This window comes from Arachis stenosperma, chromosome 9, assembly GCF_014773155.1.
Source record: "Arachis stenosperma cultivar V10309 chromosome 9, arast.V10309.gnm1.PFL2, whole genome shotgun sequence".
NCBI lineage: Eukaryota > Viridiplantae > Streptophyta > Magnoliopsida > Fabales > Fabaceae > Arachis > Arachis stenosperma.
The window spans coordinates 16252646-16266018 of NC_080385.1; the positions used below are offsets into that span (position 1 = coordinate 16252646).

General features: G+C 28.6%; 1 pseudogene; it reads right to left on the minus strand.

Annotated features, from left to right (window-relative positions):
• Positions 1-483: 483 nt before the first annotated feature.
• LOC130949152 (pentatricopeptide repeat-containing protein At1g03540-like) lies at positions 484-10087 on the minus strand (annotated as a pseudogene).
• Between the last annotated feature and the right edge of the window lie 3286 nt (positions 10088-13373).

A 13373-nucleotide genomic window follows, 5' to 3' on the forward strand; every position in this document is an offset into this window, starting at 1 on the left:
AGACCTCGTCTTTGCGACCATCCAATGGCATTGATCCCCAAACTGCTTGCATCGCCATACATACCTACTTTGGTCTGATTCTACCACCTTGTATTCTATACTCCTGTGGATGTTATAGTTTTTAACAGCAAGCATCGCTATTTCTCTATTGAGAAACTTCAACCCAATCTCAAACTCCATCTCACCTGACAAAGCGTAGCTACTCGGTCTGTCTTTTACGGTGGTCGAAGGTATTACTCCAAGATTAAAAGATAGGTAGTGTGCTGGCGTGCTGTTGGATACACCACCTCCCCCCGATTCGACATGAATTGGAGGAACTGTCTCGCGATAAAGCGACTGTATTTCGGGAACAACTTCTGCCTCATCACCGCTAAAATCTCCGATCTCATCTTCATCAGACGTTTTTGCCATGCCAGCATCAGAATATATATCGATCCCAACAAGGCTGGAAGTGGCGGGGCGTGCTTGACAAATATCTGTATTCTATTCCCGCATCACAACCGCGTTAAAACTTGGACTATGGGCCCTACCGGTATCCCGACCTGGAACAAAATCTGCCGATCCGAGATTTTTACCACCCTCCACATTATTAGAACTAGATGAGCTTCCACCAATATCTTGAAGATTCAAACAAAGTTTCAACGAATAGATGCTTCTAATACTGAGATGATAAGAAAACATCATCGAAATATGCTGATCAGATTTAATCTGCATTTTCTGATATGCAAATGAGTTGACTACTGCAACTGGCATCCTGTAAGTCAGCTTTGTGATTTCCTTTTTCCAACCATTCCGGTATTCATGAGAATCAAATTCTTCATATCTTGCAACGATGTCTGTGACGGAATCATTATCCAAAGTGGATCGTCACAAACAAACATAATACCTTTTGTCGTATGAGAGATTTTTCCATTAGAGTATATAATCATATATACGTTTTCCGAAGCTATACACACAGCAAAACGAAATCAACACCCACAATATTTTAGAGAGAAAGAAGGTTGTGGCGTTGAGAGAAATTTCGGAATTGAAAGAGAGTACAGATAGAATGGTTCCTTCCGTGAATGGTGCCCAACCGTTTATATAGCAAATTTGCAGCAAACTTCGTTGGCAATACACATGAAGTGCACCATTTCGCATGTAGTACTACTGAGTTGGGTTCTAATTCGTGGATGTCCCACCTGAAATGGCTATTTTGCTGGCGCCAACAACAAGATGGCCTCCTCACCATTTCGTGCATGCCGAGCCAGAGTTGTCACTTACTGTTGTGAGTCTCATTTCGTGGCCATCACACCTGTGTTGGAGTGAAAATTCATTTTACAGACGTCCTCCCTGAATCGGCCCTGCACTTTTTTTAAAGTATTTCTCTTCGTGCGTATTTTGGTAAATAAAGTATTTTTATTATTTATTTATATGAAAAAGCCGAATTCAAGTATATTACGGAAGGAAGTTATAGAGAGATTCTTCAATACTTTAAAGGATGCCAATTTATAAGAAAAAAATTACTATTACTATTATTATTATTATTATTATTATTATTATTATTATTATTATTATTATTAGATAAAACAAAAATAGGTAGTGCATGGCATAATTATTATTATTAACTACGTGTATATATACGCGTAGAAATTATTTTTGATAAGAATAAATTGTTTATTATATGAAATTTGTGGCATAAATAATATCATTCTAAAAAAATATAATTTTAAGAACAAAATTTAACCTGATCTAAAAAAAAATAGTTATTAGTTTATATTTTATAATTTAAATCTCACCAAATTATTATAAAAAAATAAAACATTAATTTTAAAATAAATAAAATAGAATGATACATATAACAAAATTTAGAGAACATATTGTTTTCTTTTTTTTAATATAGTTTAATTTCACTCTTATTCCTTCTAGTTATAAAATATATATTTTTATCTCTATTATTTACTTTTTTTAGAAAAAGAATTCGAATGTAAAATTAACTTCTTAATTAAGGATCATAATGAAATTTCATTTCTCATTTACAAAATATAACAATGGTTTATAATTTAGGATTTAGAAATAAATCTTAAACTATATTTTCATAAAATTTTTGGTGATCTTATATGATCAAATTATTTTAGTAATTAAATTTAACTAATTAAGTTGATCCAATAAATTAAAGATTAATAATCAGAAATTTTAATGGAACAAGGAAGAAAAGAAAGTGACATATAAAAAGAAAAAAAATAATCAACTTAAATTCGTTGAATGATCAACTCATCCAACTAAAAAAAAGACTTGATTAAAATTTAATTATAAAAATAATTTGTTCACTGTACAACATTTCTCTAAAGCTTTATTGTCTTTTGTATGCTTGCTATAAAGATCATGAAGTAGTAAAACCAATTTATTTTTTAACTTAAATAAACTACATCTTTTATTTATAAAAAGCTACATCTTTTATTTAAAATATAAAAAATAATTAAACAAATACAGATAATAATTTATCATATATATAGGGATTAAGGAATTTTCTTTCATAGTCTCCAACTATTTTTTTTCTTTAAATCCCCTTTTTCACATTTAAAGAACAAAATATTCATTGTTAAAACTTAAACTCAAGACCATTGGTTAAAAAAGCAAAGTGCTTATTATCTTGGTGATCATATAGTATAATTTTTTAAAAATAAAATTAAGAAATTATTTAAATTTGTTTGAACAGTTTAAAAAGAATATATAATTGAAAAAGATAATATTAATTTGATATTAATTGAATTTCTTTTATATTATTAGTGAATTAATTTAGTTTTTTAAAATTATACTATAATATGCACTGATATTCACACAAAAATCGATTTTAACATAGTCATATGTAATTTTTGTGGAGCAACAGATTGATTTTAACATCATTGTTAACATTGAATAGTCACACATACACACATGTAAATGTCACTGTTGTGTACAACGATTTTATTTTCTCATTTAATTGCTTCTTAGTTGTTTTTTTTTTGGTTAGTTCTCTTATTAATAGAAGAAATAAATATTTTCATTGTAAATTTAAATAAATAAATATTACAAGATTGAATAAATTTTATTAGAGTACTTATTTATAAAATTTATCATTAAATTAAAATTTTGTTTATCATTAATAAAAAATACTATGTGCACAAAAAAAAAAGAGTAAAGTATTGTTTTTGTCCCCAACGTTTGGGGTAAGTCTCAAAGTTGTCCCTAACGTTTCAATCGTCCTATTTAAGTCCCCAACGTTTCAAAATTGACTCAATGTTGTCCTACCGTTAGGGATCCGTTAATAAAATTGACGCGGGACAAAATTGAAACGATTTTGAAACGTTAGGGACTTAAATAAGACGAAAACGTTGGGGACAAAAATGATACATAGAAATAAATTTTAATTTTATTCTTCAATAATAATAATTTTTTACTATACATAGTATTTAATTATTTTTAATCACATTTACACTTAATCACATCACTTTTATTCTAAATAATTTTTTTTTTATTTTATACTTAAAGTAATGTAATTTTTTTATAAATAAATAAATTTTACACTTTTATTCTAAATAAATAATGTAATATGAATAGAATGAAAGTGTAAAATTATAAAAAAAAAATATAAGTAATGTGATCGAGTAATGAAAGTAAAATTACATTATTTAGAATGAAAGTATAAAATTTATTTATTTAAAAAAGAATTACAATACTTAATCATAAAATTATAAAAAATTTATTTATTTAGAATGAAAGTGTAAAATTAAAAAAAAATATAAGTAATGTGATTAAGTAATGAAAGTAAAATTATATTATTTAGAATGAAAGTGTAAAAGTTATTTATTTATAAAAAAAAATTACATTACTTTAAATGTAAAATTATAAAAAAATTAATTTATTTAGAATGAAAGTGTAAAATTATTAAAAAAATTATAAGTAATGTGATTAAATAATGAAAGTAAAATTACATTATTTAGAATGAAAGTGTAAAATTTATTTATTTATAAAAAAATTACATTACTTTAAGAATAAACTTATAACAAAATTAATTTATTTAAAATAAAAGTAATGTGATTAACTGTAATTTAAAAAACGATTGAATATTATGTACAGTAAAAATTAATATTATTGAAGGATAAAATTAAAATTTATTTCTATGTATCGTTTTTGTCCTCAACGTTTTAAAATTGTCTCAATTTTGTCTCGCCGTTAATTCTATTAACGGATCCCTAACGGCAGGACAACATTGAGTCAATTTTGAAACGTTAGGGACTTAAATAGAACGATTGAAACGTTAGGGACAACTTTGAGACTTACCCCAAACGTTAGGGACAAAAACGATACTTTAATAATAATATATTTGTATATAAATACATATAGTATTTAACTCATTTTTAATGAGTATTTATTTTTTAAAATATTTTTTATTTGGATAATTGATTTTTAATATACATGTAACATAATTGATTGTTAATTATATTGATAAAATTTTGTTATTTGAGTAATATAGTTATGTATTTTTATATATAGATGCTTCACACAATTTTTTAATAAAATAATCAATCACCAAAATCAATTTTTTTATAACAAATGATAAGAAAATAAGAATGAAGAATTAACAATAAGAAAAGATATAGTAAAAATATAAAAAAGATAGATAAAGAAGGTTTTTTTACTAGACTTCTAAGAAATCTATTCTTAGTAACTTAGATTTTTTTTACTAGACCTTCAAAGAACTTAAATTAGAGGGTTGAAAATTGAAAGAACTAACATTAAGAATTATCTTAGGTTGGATCCTTCGATTTCTTTATGCAATAAGTAAATCAAATTATTCACTTCACTTGATCACACATAAAAAAAAAGTGCATAAAACAATCACAAAAGTTTATTCATCAAAAGTTGTATAAATTATCTCTAACAGATTAGCCTAAAAGTGAAATATGACTCTAAAATTGATCCTATCTATTTAAATAAGATATGATTTAAATTAAAAGATACTAAAAGATATGATAACTAATTTAAATCTAATATGATCTTATTAAATTAGATCAAATTTGATTTAAATTTAAAATATCTAAAAATACTACTAAACAAATTAAAACCAAATCAAGTCTTTTAATAAATTTTGGCTAATTTTTTTATATAAAAAATATTGGTGTTTTTGTTGAAAATATGAGTATTTGGTGTAATTACAAATTGATAGATTTTTTAGGTGGGAAGTCAACACGTGGGGGCGTGTTGCCACATGTGACGAGCGTCTTGAACGCGTGGTAACATTCTCGCCAATACGCGAGGGCGTGTTGAACACATAGCAACATCTTAGCCAACATGTGGGGGCGTGTTGCAACACGTAAGAGCATGTTGAATAATTTCCACAATATTATAATACACTTCAAATGTCAATATTCAACCAAAACAAATCTCTATTTCCATATTAAAAATAATTTCTCACAAATTTTAACAACAAATCAAACTAAAATATGACTACATAATTTCAAAAATGAATGCTAAATTTATGACTCTTAATGAACTTGAAGAGCACTCTTGGCTTCTTATATCCTCATTTAGCCCAATAAACTTGATGAGTACTGCCATTTTAGCATTATTGATTTTTAGATAAATTTTTTAATTTTTTATATCCAAAATCGACATAATAATTCTTCTAGTATTCAAATTTTAAATAAGATTATTTTATCCCTTAATTTTAAAATGTCAAAATTATTCTCTTGTAACTGTGAATAACATAATTAAACTTTTTATAAACACCAAATATATTCTTTCTTATAATAGCTGATATACTTTGTATATGTAATATAATTAAAAATTATTTGAGATACCTGTTTTATATATTAAAATTAATAGCATATAAATTTTATAACATACATACATTTAAGTTGGTAGGTTATAGTTTTATTAAAGTTCAATTTTAACAAAATTTAGTATAATTTATTTTAATAATAGGTGATTATAGTTAAGTGATTGGATAAATAAACATAATTTTTTAAACTTTATTTATCTTTAACTCCTTTTATAATCTCACCTCACAATTAAATTTATTATATTTTTCGTTTTATGTATACTTCATATGATAAAAATTTTTCTTGAAACATAATTATAATATTGTCAATTAATATTTTAAATATATAATAAAAAATAAATTTATGTAAAAGTATTCTTCTATTTGACTGAAGTATTTTCTTTATTTTATATGTATTTACTTAATCTTAGTATTTTCTGCACTATTTTAATTTAGTTTTTATCTTTGGTAAATATTCTCTTAATAATGAGTATTAATTATTCAAAATTCATTTTATGAAGCTTGTTTATTATGGTTATGCCATATTATATTTATAGAATATCCAAAAATATAATATATAAATACTATTAAACATACAAAAATTGAGTAAAAAAATTTAATTTTAAATATCACTACCGAAGGTCTAAAGAACTCAATGAACATTTATTATCAAATGACCAATTTACTAAAACGAAGTGATATTTTTTACTAATGACATTAATGTGGTCATAGTTAGGGATTTAAGACAATGCCACTAACAAGCTTAATTATTAGTAGAGTTATGGCCTACATTCGAGTTAATAGTCATTTTTGAAAAATATTCCGATTTTTATTTTGGTCTTTGAAAGACAAAATTAATCGAAATCATTCTCGAAAGATACACGATTTGGTCACGTTAGTCCTTTTGTCAGTTGGATGATAATGTGTCACGTGGATCAATGTCACGTGTCACAATATGATTGGTTGACGTATCAGATCAGTGATACGTGACGTGTAAAAAAGTTATTTATAATTAAAATAGACCTTGAAAGTTTAGACGTAAGTCATTTTTCATCCCTAAAATTTTAAAAATTAAATCAAATTACTCCTTATATATATATTTTTTTATTTTTTTATAATATTAAATTTGAAATATTTTTTGATACTACTAATTTTAATAGAAATGTAATTAACAAACAAAAAATTAGTAATTGTATATCTTCTTCTTAAAATTTTTTTAATAAAACTATCTCTCTCCTTTAATTCTTCTCAAAATCTCTCTTATTCTTTTCTATTCTAAAACATTTTTCTTACATTAATACATTTTGCTAGAATATATATATATTCTAGCAAAATGTATTAATGTAAGAAAAATGTTTTAGAATAGAAAAGAATAAGAGAGATTTTGAAATGTATGTATACTCAAAATTTTAATGTATATAGGATGTAATGGTTGTGATATTAAAAGAAAAATTATATAATCTATCTCAAATATATGAAACACACAAAAAAAAGTTATGATCTTTGTATGTAGTACGGTTAAGAAGCAATTCGTTTAGCATATATAATAATAATTTAGCAACAAATTTTCAATATTTTGTAAAGTTTGAAATTGAAACAAAATTTGTGGATCTTCTTGAACTTTGACTTTTAATATCACTATCATTACATCCTATATGTAAGTAATACTGTAATGAAAAAAAAAGATGTAGTAGAAAAAAAATAGTGGTATAACTTTGTTTAGGTTAACATACATAAATTTTGATTTTGAGCATATAACTTTGTTTAGGTTAATAAATACATAATTTTAATTTTGAGTATATATATTCCAGCAAAATGTAATAATGTAAGAAAAAAGGTTTTAGAATAGAAAAGAATAAGAAAGATTTTGAGAGGAATTAAAGGAGATAATTTTATTGAAAAAAATTTTAAGAAGAAAAGATACAATTACTATTTTTTGTTTGTCAATTACATTTCTATTAAAATTAGTAGTATCAAAAAATATTTCAAATTTAATATTATCAAGAAAAAATAAAAAAATTTATATAAGGACTAATTTGATTAATTTTTAAAATTTTAGGGATGAAAATGACTTATGTCTGAACTTTCAAGAACTATTTTGATTATAAATAACTTTTTTACATGTCAAGAGACACGTGTCACTGATCTGACACATCAACCAATCATCTTGTGACACGTGACATTGACCCACCACGTCATCATGCCACGTGGCACTTAATGTGACACGTCATCATCTAACTGACGGAAGGACTAACGTGACCAAATCGTGTATTTTTTGGGGACGATTTCAATTAATTTTGTCTTTCGAGGACCAAAATAGAGATCGAGGTATCTTTCCGGGACGATTTTAACTATTAACTCGCCCACATTCTATACAACAAACGGGTCACAATAGCAGTCACAAAAAAAATCGTATTCCCTCTCTATAAATTTTGTTCTGTACCATAGTGCGACCCGTTTGTTAATTGTTATACAGCTGTTAAAATTAGAGACAAACCATTGTCATCAGAGAATCTTTTGAAATTTCATATGCCATCCATACGAAGCTGGTGTTGCAATCCGCTAGCTCAAAATCACTAGAAGGGTAAGTCCTAGCTCATCAGCTTTTATTGAACTGAGATAAAAAAGTTCATGATGTTAATTGATCCATCCTTCCATGCTATAAAGTACTGTGTTTCCCAGCATTGCTCATGTTAGCCAGATCAAAATGAGATCTCTTTTGATTCTCGCTTTCAATCCAGCTCTTGCCAGACATCTTCTTAACTCCTCTATCCTCCATTAACTTCCTGATTGCTAGAGCATCATTCCACCTACCAACTGTTCTATAAATGTTACCAAACAGAACATAACTTAAATGGAATCCTGGTTGCAGCTCAATCATCTTTTTGGCAATGCTTCTGCAGTGATATAGTCTGAGCACCTAGTGCAAGCTCCAAAAAGCACTGCCCAAAGTGACTGATCGTCTCTACAATCTGAATTTTCCAACAAAATCTCAACCTCCTCTATCAGTTCGGCGTGACCTAGAAGATCAATCATGCAATTGTAATGCTCAAATCCAGGCTGAATCTCATATTTCTTTGTCATTAAAGTAAAATATTTTCCTCCTTCATTAACCAAACCAGTATGATTGCAAGCAAAGAGAACATTAATAAAAGTGATATAATTAGGCTGCATCCCTCCTTTGATCATATCCTCAAACAAGGCGAATGCTACCATCCTTCTTCCATTCTGTGCAAACCCGCCAATCATTGAGTTTCATGTTGTCAGATTTCAAATTTGCATACTCAGGAACAACCTATATGCAAAATCAACGCACCCACATTTTGCATATAGATCAACCAAGGCTAACTCGACTATAATGTCTCTCCAACCACCCTTTCTCACATACATACTGTTCTGTTCGTATGCTGCCGAGGTATGGTGATCTCCCCTGGCATTGATCGAGTTCGGGTGGAGGATCTATACGTCGGCTAAGTTGGAACACCGCGGCGGGAGCGCATGCAAAAAGCACTGCAACGCTCAAGTAAGAATGTGAGTTAAGAGAAAATAAAAGAAATGAATTGGAGTGAGTTCTGTGACCTGTCTTACTTCGAAATTACTTATATGATTATATAGGCGTTTTTAGGCTTGTTCGGTTATAGCGTATCTCAAGATTCTCCGCTTTTGTCGAGGTTATCCTATTGCTAACGTTAGCCTTGTCAGTTGAGATATCGAGCTGTGCATAGCTCGTCCGGTTTATGCGGTTTGTTATTATTTTATCTTGTGCTGAGATATGCGTTGTTTGGCCGATGTATATGTTACGTATCACATACAATGAACCTCCTTTTCCTGTCTCGCAGCAGCCAATCCCGAACACGCGCGAAGAATAGTCCTGAAGCTGTAATTATCCACAATCCCACTCTCCCTAAAAAGATTGAGCACAGTCTCATACTCTTGATTATGACAATACGTGCCAAGCATAGCAGTCCATGACACTGAATTCTTATTGTTCGTCCTATCAAAAACAATCCTAGATTGGCCAACCAAACCGCACTTACCATACATATTCAAAAGGTTACTCTCAACAACCACATTCCCACATATCCCAGAAGTAACAACCTTAGCATGCACCTCCCTCCCGTGTCTCAACCACCCCAAGTTACCACAAGCAGCCAACAATGTCCCGAAGGTGAAATCATCCGGTGCTAACCTGCAACCTCTATGAATCTTACAGAACAACTCCACAGCCTCCTTAAACCTATCATTTCTTGTAAGCGCTGAAATAACTGATGTCCAGCACACAGTATCTGGTTCAAACGAATTCATCAAACAACATCTCCATTTAGTTTATGTAGATGATCTAATAGTAGCATGTGATGATTGCAAGGAGATACAATTCATCAAGCAGCATCTCCATCAACTTTTCAAAATTAAAGATTTAGTGGAATTACAATTCTTTCTCAGCTTGGAGGTAGCTCGAAGCAAGAGGGGGTTCTATGTGTGCAAAAAAATACTACATTGATCTATTAAAGAAGTATAGGTTGATGGACAAAAGCAGTGATAATTTCTATGGACTACACCACCAAGTTGTCAAAGCACTCAAGCACACTACTTCAATTGAATTCAAAATATCAGAGGCTGATCAGCAGGTTATTGTATCTCACCAATACTCGACCAGAGATAAACTACGCTGTTGGAAAATTAAGTCAGTACCTAGATTTTTTGCGACTGATAAGCACTTTAAAGATGCAGTAAGGGTGTTAAAATACCTTAAAGGAGATCCAACACTAGGTCTAATATTCTCAACCGAATTTGACCTTGAGCCAACTGATTTTTCAAATGGTGATTTAGGGACATGTCTCGATTCAAGAAGATCTCTATCGGATTACTGTTTCTTTATGGAAAACTCAATTGTATCGTGGAAGAGTAAAAAATAAAATATAGTTGCTTGCTCATCCTGTGAAACTGAGTATAGAGCTCTAGCCATCGCAACTCGAAAAGCACAATGAATCACCTATATTTTGCAAGACTTAATTGAAAGTGAAGTTGAGAAGACCAATTATCATTTATTGTGACAGCCAATCTACTCTACTTATTAAGCAAATCCAGTGTTTTATGAGAAAATAAAGCACATAAAAATGAATTGTCACATTGTAAGAGATAAGCAGAAGAAACAAACAACTAAGTTGCTGCTAATTTCAACAAACAACCAAATTACAAATATTCTGATCAAGACAATAACCCCTGACTTGTTTCAGCAGTGCAATTCTAAGTTTAGAATAATGATGAGTGAAGATCATTCTAACTTGAGTGGGATGTTTTATGAGCTAGTTTTTCTATGTATTTTCTGAATAACTGATTATAGAGACTAATTGTAGGAAGTTAAATTAACTATAATTAATTAGATTGATGTGACCATAAATGTGCTAATAATTAAGTGTATTTAGAAGAGAAGTAACAAGAACAAAGACTGAGATTCAAGATTACAATCTCTAGTCACAAATTTCAGCTTTATGAGGGTTCTCTACTCTTCCTTTACAATTTTCTGAACTCACCCTTTAACAAAAGGTGAGTTCTATAGTGTAGAAGGAAGATTCCTTCTATACCTATATATTTGTGTTGTCAAAAAGATTGTGAGACAAGTGTATAGAGAGAGGATGTGGTTAAAGACAATTTCTATTTATGGTAACTGACATACTTCATATGTTACATCAATATTGCATGATGATGGTATATAGAATAAGCTGGTTAATTGTATTTGTTATGATTAATTATTAAAAATGATATTGGACCTGGTTATAATTGTGTTTTTTGTTTAAACTATTTTAAAAAAGTAAAAATAAATTTTGATTGTAAACTAACCTATTAATTCCAGTATTTTTTTGTCCTATCGAATTTTAAATTGTGTTTTGTGAATTGAGCTTGCAAAAAGACTATATGTAGTTATGTACTCATCAAAATAACTCCATTAAACTTGCATGAAATTCAGACTCTCTTTTTTCATGAATTAATTTCTTTTATTCACACATGAAAAATTAAACTAAACTCTCAAATATTCATTAATAACTACTTGTTTTAATATGTATATATAATTATATATCCATATATAAATAAATTAAATTATGCATACACATTAGCGTATATAAATAAATTAATATCTTTTTCAAATTATATATTACTAATTAAAATTTTTATTATTAGGTAATTATATTCTAACTGTGTTTCTAATAAGTTTCAACAATTATTTTTAAAAAATTATTTAAATTAGTACTTTAAATACTAAACACATATAGCAGCCTAAACGATAAACATTCATTTATAAATATTCAACGTTAAATTTTACACCGTACACCCTAAATCATAAATCATACCTTTTAAATCTTAATTCATAAATCTTAAACCTTAAACTTAAATTTAAAATTGTAAACCATAAATTTTAAACTCCTAAATTTTTTACCTTAAATTCTAAATTTTGTAGTTAAAGTCAAATTGTAACTCTAAAAGTAATACTTCGAACAAATCTTATTACTTTCATGTATTTTTATGTGGAAAAATGCTGTTTATACTTGTTACGGTAGATAACCGGAGATTAATAGATTGGATGGCGTTGGTTGGCCCAATTGTTGGAAAGAGGAGACCTTCGTGTGGATCAGCACCAGGGGGCATCCGTCTGACTTGTGTGCGTGAAAGAATGGGGGATAGTACTGCAAAGACACTCCAATACCTAAGTCAGCAAGAGTGTGAGCAGGTCTGGGGAGTATTGGGATTTAGAGATACCTGAGGAATGTCAGTGTATTTATAGTGGTGAACTAATAATCACCGTTAGAGTAGTGCCATTTTTTAGGGTGTTAACCGTCCCTTTATCTTGGGGAGGTTAAGATATGGATACTGGAAGTGGTTAGAGAGATTTTAGGGGCAGTTACTCATCTGAATGAGTGCTTATCTGCCAGCTAACCCTCGTTCCCGACTTCTTTAGAACAAGTCGTGGTGAGCACCGACTTCGTAAGACGAAGGTCGGTGCCGAGTGAGGCTCAACCCATGGGATTAGGCAGGTCGGTGCCGAGTGAGGCTCAACCCGTGGGATTAGGCCTTTGTTTGGATCTGAGCCTTTACTGTTGGGTCAGGGTATGAACAATACTATTAATTATATCTATATAATAAATAAAAAATTTAAGACGCCAACACTTACCCAATAAAAAAAAGTAAGTAATTCAATATCATTAAATGTAATCTCACATTATTAAAAATATTAATAATAATTAATTAATAATTACAAATCACAAAATTTAATGTCCTTAGCACTCCTCTATAATAAAACTATTTGATATATTCCATTCAAATTACATGTCATAATTGTTAAATTGGTATATCAAAAATTTAATATCATCATATTTTAACGAGGTATATAAATATATTCATTGACATATTAATCAACTAAGCATGTTTCTTATATATACTCAATCAATAGTTGAAATTCATTCAACATCTTTTATAGCTTCTTGAAAAAAAATATTATTATTATTATTATTATTATTATTATTATTATTAATAAATATCATTGTGTCACGTTAATAAAATTGGTATATGTAAAAATAATATACTAGAAAAATAT